This window comes from Adiantum capillus-veneris, chromosome 26, assembly GCF_014529385.1.
Source record: "Adiantum capillus-veneris isolate H3 chromosome 26, ASM1452938v2, whole genome shotgun sequence".
NCBI lineage: Eukaryota > Viridiplantae > Streptophyta > Polypodiopsida > Polypodiales > Pteridaceae > Adiantum > Adiantum capillus-veneris.
This window is the reverse complement of record NC_140956.1, coordinates 14,672,367-14,681,327: the sequence shown is the minus strand read 5'-3', so window position 1 is coordinate 14,681,327 and position 8,961 is coordinate 14,672,367. Positions and strand designations below refer to the sequence as shown.

Below are 8,961 nucleotides of genomic sequence, written 5' to 3'. Positions count from 1 at the left end.
GTGACTTTCCATAGTGATCCACTTCTTTTGCATCATTAGAACTTCGATTATACATGCATGAGTCATCCACTCTTCTTGATACATGCGGCATGTCGACTTGTTGTGTGTCGTGTTGTAACATATTTGTGCGAGCATTCATGTCTCCAAAAACAATGACTTCACCTTGATCCTTGTAATGAGCAATGTCTTCCTCTAGTTCAACAAAGGGCTGATCTCTATCCATATTCAAGCGAGCATAAAAGTTGGAGTCATAGTGAGGAATGTAGCAGCCGGCCACAAACATGACTTGACCATTTGGTGGGCTGATTTTCAGCCATAAGTAGCGTTTATACTTATCTTCTTTGACAATGGAAACATCTTTCAAACCCTTTTTGGTCATACATGCTACGCCTCCTTGGCCTCTTCGTTGCTTTGCATTTTTGGCCCACATCAAAGAATGCACATCGTATTTGTCAAATCCAAGAATTCGTTGCGCATCATGCTCCCATGTTTCGACAAGAAGTATCACATCGGAGTCATTGGTAAGCTCATCAATGCCAATTCTCGCATTCCATGGATACCCGTTACAATTCCAAAAGCTTATTCGCAAGCGTGAGTTGGTCTCATAGATCATGTGTCCCTATTTGTTGGGTGGACTTGCATCCTCCTTAAGTGCCTTTTCTTCTTGAGATGATACCTTAACCTTCTTGCTTCTTTCCTCGTATGCTTTGCGACATACATTTTGTTGCATAAGAGTGCGATCCTCATATGCATTACAACCCGTTCCTTTGAGGTAGATCCAACCATTGTCAAGGATGATCTTTCTCTTTACCTCATCAGCCATGGTACATAAAATAGGTCTTTCTCCCGAGCGAGGGACTCCTTGTTTTCCAACTCGATGTGCACCATAAGCCATGATTCCTGACATGCCAAAGTGTGTAGCAAAAAACTCTTCAATAGCAACCGCAAGAGATTGGGGTGTTTCCATGCTTTCCTCCTTGATTCCACGAATGACGATGTTCTTTGAGCGTTTTTGTCGTTCTTGCAATTCTTGAGTGTCCACATTCTCTACATTCTTTGCTTGGACAACGGCTTGCATGATAGGAGATGTAGAAACCACATTATCCTTACATATATCAGCCCATGATTTGGATGCATTTCTCATCTCATGTACATCATGTAGTATTGTATCTATCGTTTCCTCTTTCAATACATGATCACTCTCAACTTTGCTCAAGCGCTCTTTCACTACATTCATGTCAACAAGAGAGCGTTTACATTCTTGAACTTCATTCTCAAGATGCATCAAGCGTGTTGTTTGCATTTCAAGAACCTTCTTGAGGTGCTCATTCTCCACAACGAGAACTCTTAAAGTACCATTCTCCATTGCAAGTGCGCGTAACTCTTCACCTTGCTTGTTGACGGTTTCTTGTAACGAGATCAAGTAAGCCATGATCATTGCTTCCGTTGTTGTAGACGATGTGGTTGGATTAGCATCCAAATTCCTTGGAGATTTTGTATCATTCTCCATGGCGAGTGTGGCTTTTCCACCCTTGCGAGTTTTGTCTGACATTGCCTTCAAGTCGGCAACAAAAACGCAAAGTTTTGACAGTTTTTTCAGTTCTGAGAGAGAGAGAGAGAGAGAGAGAGAGAGAGAGAGAGAGAGAGAGAGAGAGAGAGACGGAGGATGCCAATAGAAGATTAAATTTATGTCCAGGTTACAAGGTTTTTACATTCATTATGAGTAGTGATGAGGATGTGGGGCCATCCAACCAAAACACCTATCTCTCAACAAGGATCTTATGTCCTTGTAATCAATGCAATCACGCTGTGCGACGGACAATATGCATTTCTTTGCAGTACGTTTGCAAATTGGCAAGTTTGATCCATCTATTATAGATCGAGTTGTTGCCAATTATAACTCGTTGGACTGTGATGCTGGCCAACATGCAGCAATCTTGCAACCCAATAGACGTGTTCGCAGGTGCTTTGGTCAAGCAGCATACATGAGGTCACAAGATGTAGCCTCTGATATCTCGGAGGATTATCATGCAGACCACATTCCCAATGAGGCAATGTTTGAGCCCAAGATCGATGAAATGATCGAGATGATCATGGATTCAAAAATGCTTATCTATGATGATATGAAAAGTGAAGCCGATACGCCATTGTATGATAGAGCACGTGTGTCTAGATTGAAGGCGCTCCTGGTTCTTCTCAACATGCAGGCAAAGTTGGAGTGACACTAGCATCACAACTCTTTTCAGATGATCTATTACAATGTGTTTACTTCAATAAAAAACTCTAGATGTATAATGATCTGATAGATTACTTACACAAGTGTACTACATTTATTTTGTTGTGTAGATTGCTCAAAGAGCACATACTGCCAGCTGATAATGTGATGCCAGATTCCAAAGAGGAAGCAAGAAAGATCTTATGAAACTTGGGGATGGATTACACTTCGATTCACACTTGTCATAACGACTGCATTCTTCTCAGAGGGGAATACATAGACATGGAGAAGTGTTCGAAATTTGATTCCAAGAGATATCGAGTAGATCTCCACGGAACAAAAATTCCACAAAAGTTTTTGTGACATTTTCCTCTGCTTCCTCACATCAAGCATTTCTTTGAATGTAAGTCCATAGCCGCCCTAGTATCATGGCATGAGGAGAATAGATCTTCGGATGTTCTGTTATGGATTCCTACAGATTGCACAGCCTCGAAACATATAGATGATACATGGCCGGATTTTGCCCGCGAAGCTCAAAATTTGCGCATAGGCCTGGCTATGGATGGCGTAAATCCACTTGGTTAGAGATCAACATCTTACAGTACTGTATGGCACGTTATCATTGTCAACTACAACATTTCCCCGTGGTTGACTACCAAGAAGGGGCACCTGTGGCTAAGCTTGATTGTGCCGGAGTGGTATAAAGTGAAGAATATGGATGTGTATCTTTGTCCACTATTGGAAGAGCTACAACAATTGTGGATTGGCATAGAAGTGGTGGATATGAGATGACACACAGGTTGACGGAATTCTTTGATCAGAGGCATTCTAATGTGGACCATGCATGACTATCCCGGACTAGAAGAATGCTCAGGTGATTTACATTCAAACTCAAACAGTGTAAACCTTGGTTTTTCTTAATCTTATCTATTTTCATGTGTATACATGCAGGGCTTCAAACAAGCGGATACGGAGCATGTATCACATGTGGACCTAGACTTAATGCACGTTGGGCGCCCTCATTGAAGAAGAAAATCTACGAAGATCATCAAGCGTATCTTCCAGAGAATCATGAGTTACGAGCAGCATCTATGAACAGGGACGGATCATCTCTTTCGCAATTGCAACCTCAGTCTCCATCGCAGTATGATTTTCATCCTTTTACAAGATATGTAGAATGCACACGGGAGACAAATGCACAATAACTTCATAGGAGTCTCTCTACACACGAATCCCTCCTCCTTTATGAGTCCTCTCTCTCTCTCTCTCTCTCTCTCTCTCTCTACACACACAAGAATCCCTCTCCCTATTATCTATAGTATAGATTACAATTTATCCATGTTTGCTTCTCCATTCAATATTAAGATTAAATGTTCGTGTGTGTAATGCAGGTATGAATGATGATGAGTTTCTTTCTTCTTTGTCACCCCACAAGGACCACCATCGCTCTGGAGCACGATCACGTTGTTCCACTCCTTCAGCATCTCCCTCTGTTTTGCAGCATTCAGCAAGCTCCGAATCTCTGGTGTCAACGAAACGATCTTCACACTCGTCGAGGCACCGACGCTCTAGTGGTGGCGGCGACGGTTGCTATGGGGATGCTACCGTTAATGCCTCGACACCACATCATGTTCGACGAGGCTCCTTACCTTCCTCTTCTTTGCCCACCCACACACCAATCACGACATCACCATCTATGCCAGGTTTTGCACGGCTATCGGCCGTTCTTGGCTAAACACCACTAGCTACTCCTCCGGGAGTCACCCCAGTCGACACTCCTCGCTTCGGAGCCCAGACTCTATTGGAGACACCTGACATCCGTACCCCCATTGAGATGCCACTAGAGACCCCTACCAAGACACCCAGGTTCATGTGTCACAGGCGAGAGGGCTTGCTGTACTCGATCAACATCAGCGGCGGCATCATCTTGGATGACGAAGGCAAGAAGGTGATCTCATGCATGGGCGGTCTTTCCTCTTAGGTGTTTAGACACTACATACTAAACACCTGGAGTGAAGTGCCAAGTGAATCGAAAGAGAGAGTCATCAACATGCTGCATGACAAGTTTCCCCTGTCAAGTCGGGATGAGCGCTTTAATGAAGACCTGATGAAGGTTTGAATGCGTGAATACTACAAGCACACACACATACACAAGCGTTCTAAAGTACAAAAAGCAATAAAGCATGGGTAGAATAGACTAGATTGGGTGGCCAAAGAGGATTGGAAGGATACGAAGCGAGCAGCACATGAGAATCCTGACAAGTAAAGGAGGTAGCCAAAGCACGAGTAGAGGCAGGGAGCTTGCACCACTTGGGGAGCGGCGGGTGGGCATCATTTGAGGCCAATTTTGTAAGTGTTTTTGCGTTGCTCTTTAGGTTTGATAGTTACATCTATTTGTACTTTTAAATTCTAACATAATGCATTCTTGTATGTTTTGAACAGTGATCGATGACAGGACGTGACCCCACACCATACAAGCGCAAGTACACAGGCAGAAAGGGCTTAAATGCCCTGATAGACATTCTGCGTTCTCGCGGCAGCATGGTTAGTATTTCACTTTACTCTTTTACGTTTGTTGTATTTTAATGATAAGCTAAGAAAATAAATTGTTTTGTAATTAAGTATATGTTTACACTTACAGAAAGTACATCTTATTTTTTCTTTTGCAAAATCCGACAGATACGCCGCCTGGATGCGATGAGACATCTGATTAGATGGTGCCAGTCTAGCCGTGGCCGTAGCCAGACTGCATTAGTTTGCTTTTGTCATAGATTGTATATTGAGATGACGTGTATACCTCTTTTTGTAACTATTGGAAAACCATGTTTTCTCAATAATGACAATTGTGTTTTAACTATTATATTTGCAAAGCTTAACAATCATGTGATTTTGCCTATGATGTGTATAATTGTCATTGATTTACTTTTGTCAATTTACTCTTGTCAATTTACTTTTGTGCAATTACTTTTGTCAATTTTGTATCTTTATGCTGCAAACAATACTATGCATGCTGGAGTTAATGGTTATATTGTCTTGTGAGTGACTACTTTGGATCTATACCTTGCACGTTCTTTCAAAGGTGAGTATGGGCTTATCTTGGATTCATTTAGGTTTATCTATTATTGAAACATTCAATATGGTTGATGGGTGGCAGGGCATTCAATGCCCTACCACCCAAAAAAATTTACTCTTGGGCGTCGCTATATAAGGCTTTGCAACATCACTATGAGCGTCGCTATAGGATGCATGCAACCGTCACTATCTGCATCGCTATGTAGTGATGCATATAGTGATGTAGATAGCAATGCATATAGTGACGCGGATAGCGACGCATATAGCGACGTTCCCGTAGCAATGCTATTAGCGACACTGAGGAGTATAAAAACCCAATGTATTTCTATCGCTAAAAGCGTCACAAGTGCACATAACCTCTTGTAGTGCATGACACGATTTTGATAGTTTTCCCTCTCCTCTTATAACATCTTAAAATTATATCTTGTAGATATGTCGGACACCAAGATGGTGAAAAATCAACAAAAGCTCGCCTTCAAAGTTATAGTACGTCACTTTCATTACATGTTAGAGTCTAAGATTTGTCGTTGTGTAAACCCCTCTAATATGGAACATTATTACCATCTCACAGAGGCCTTAGCAAATCTTTATTTGAGCAGCTCCAGCTCGTATTTACCCCTACTGCTTTTGACATATCTCTAATGACATTAGGTGTGTTATTGAACTTGGTCAAGTAGTCTAATGGATAGATCGCAAAGATTTTTCAGGATCTAAAAAATCATGAAATCATTACTTTTCCAAGCATAGCTACTCGCATACAACTTGTGTAATAATTGTATACTGAGTTCAAGAGCAAGGAGAAGCTGGAAAGAGCAACAAAGAGAACAAGAGTGGAAGCTAGCTCTTTTGATGCTGCCACAAAGAGCCAGAAGCTACCATTAGAATATAGTCTATTGCTAGTGTCACTCTCGCTCTGGATCAGTCTCAAATCCCCTCTATATTGTATCTTTTACCAGAAACTACAATCTTTAACAAACATGCTTCACATCTTAGAGAAGGGAGATGGGCACACATGAAGCATGTAGGTGTCACTCATCATGCATTTAAACATTCACTGTAGGCGGTGAAGATTTTCAAAATCCACTGGCATGGACATTGCTCATTGCGGCATTATTTATCCACTTGACAAGTTTTACCACATAGAGCGTCCAATGCTCATTTCACATTTTTAGAATGGCGGCCATGTAGAGTAGTGGATAAAAGAGTGCAATGGAGATGGTAGTCAAATGGTGTTCTTTAGATCCTGAAGTATCTACATGCGCACGACTATCTACACAATGATCTACACTCCTGCAACATGATTCACGCTAAAGCATAGGCGATCTACAAGAAGAGAGAGAAAGAGAAAGAGAGAGAGAGAGAGAGAGAGAGAGAGAGAGAGAGAGAGAGAGAGAGAGAGAGAGAGAGAGAGAGAGAGAGAGCACTATGGCCAAAATAAATACCTCAAAGCTATTGCTAGAATCTAAGAGGACGAGTCTAAGTTGTAAGGCGATCCTCTTAGCTTCAAAGAGTGCAAGAAGCTATGTCCAAACCACTTTGTGCGCCAGCACCTATTTGAAATCATCGGCAGTGCAAAGGAATTAGCTCTCTTACTTTGCATAATTCCTTTGAAATATACCAAGAAACTTGACCAAAGATGAAAGAGTCTTTGGCAACTTTTTGCAAAAGATCTAAAAATGGTTTGCCCAGGGTGACAATTCTCTCTACATTGCACCAAAAAGCTGATAATCTCACATGCTTTTCACATCTTGTAGTTGCCTCTTGGTAGCTAGGATACTTGCTGAGCTAAGCATCCTATCGTCTATTGGCTACCATTTCTCAATCAAAGCAGGCTTCAATTCTTGCAAAGTGACAAGATCATAGTATGCGATTGCAAGCCTTGTTGCACAAAATGTCTGTAAAGTTTTATTGGGTGATTTTGTTTGAAAAAGAGCATACAAAATTGATGCTCTCTAATAAATTTCACCACATGATTTGCATCCACCAGTAGTGTTTGTTTTATGGCGGCCATTTTACCAATGTCTTTTAATGAAAATTATGAGTATGCGCTGCACATGGTACCAAAGTAATCTTTGGGTACTTAACTTGGATAGCTCTCCTTGCAGCCTTGTAATTGGATTCATTATCTCTGACAATTGTAGTCACATTATTTGGCCCACTTGCCTTTGTTATGGCACGCTTGTATATCCTTGCTAGATAATCGCTAGTCTTCTCTTTTAAAGAGGTGTCAATGGCTTCTACAAATATGGACCCTCTAGGGTTGATAAGCATCGCATTGATGAGTGGATTCTTCTGACAGTTGGTCCATCCATCCAACACTATGGTGCAACCATATGCAAGAACAAAGTCTACCACCATGCACTTGAGGATGGCTTCAGTACCGTCTTTCACTTTATCTAGATACTCTATGCGCATCTTATTATAATCAGGAAGCACAAACCCTTTTCTGGTTGTACTCATTAAAGCATCATGAAATATGTGGTTGCGCATAGCATTGAATGGTATACCGCACGCCACAAAATCTTGCTTCCATTTCAAGCGTAACTCAGGCAGCCATTGATTATTTAATGCTTCATATAGTATTTGTCCATTGGATGATGATTTACTAACTTAAACTGAGCTAGGATCTATTGCTTCTTATGTTGAAGCATGTCCATGAAGAGGAATGGACTGAGGGTGTGATCATTTGCTTCCACAGGTACATGCTATACCCTCTCATCGACAAGAGACATTTCAACATCCGTTGCAGCCTGTTTAAAAGTAGCACTGTTCTTTTTAGCTGCAAGAAATTTCTCTCTCTCTCTTGGCGGAGCCGTACACTCTGACACATTACTAGGGACTTTAAACAGATGCTCTTTGATTTTGGTCACATTACCAATGAACTTGTGGTTGCAAGTCTTGGATTTCAATCGAGATGTGTTCTTTCCGGCACGCAAGTAGTGGATGTAACTCCACTCATGTCCTTTCACCACGCTGATAGATAAATTTAATTTGCTAGAAATAACAAATCTAGTTATCAAAAACAATTCAAAGAAACAAACTACATAAGCAATGATCTATCGATCAATATAATGATCAAAATCTATCCACATTATCAATTAGACTCATGCTCCGATCCATTATCAATTAACAATAAGCAATGATAGTCTTATCGTTCTTCATGTAAACTCATGTCAATCAAATTATCTTTTCAAGCGCAAAATAACTTCATCACTTCAAACAAAACAAACTTCATTCACAATGCTCACATTGCACTACATTGATTCTTCTAAAGTGCAAGCTTTTTGCTTTCACGCATTACGATACTCGATAATGTTAATCACTTATTAAAGCAAAACAAATAAATCTCATCATCACGTTGCACTATATCAATTTATCTAAAGTGAAAGCTTAGGCTTTCTTATTACAATAATTGATAATATTAATCAAATCTTGCAATTGATTCTCATTGTAACATGAGGATTAATTGCAACCCTTCACAAATGTCATATCTATCTGAAGTGCAAACATGGAGTCCTCACACTCCAAGGTAGATTTCTTTGAGAGCTTATCTATCTCCAATTGTTGCACATGTACGATCACACATTACAATAGACGTAGTAATCCAAATAAAGATAATTTAATATCAATGTATTTGGACATGAAATTCCCAAATTTTAATTCGAGTGAGAGCA

At 40.6% G+C, this 8,961-nt stretch overlaps 1 pseudogene; it reads left to right on the top strand.

The window, feature by feature from the left end:
- The first annotated feature begins 2,287 nt into the window (after positions 1-2,287).
- On the top strand, positions 2,288-8,045 carry LOC147423034 (uncharacterized; annotated as a pseudogene).
- The last annotated feature ends 916 nt before the right edge of the window (positions 8,046-8,961 follow it).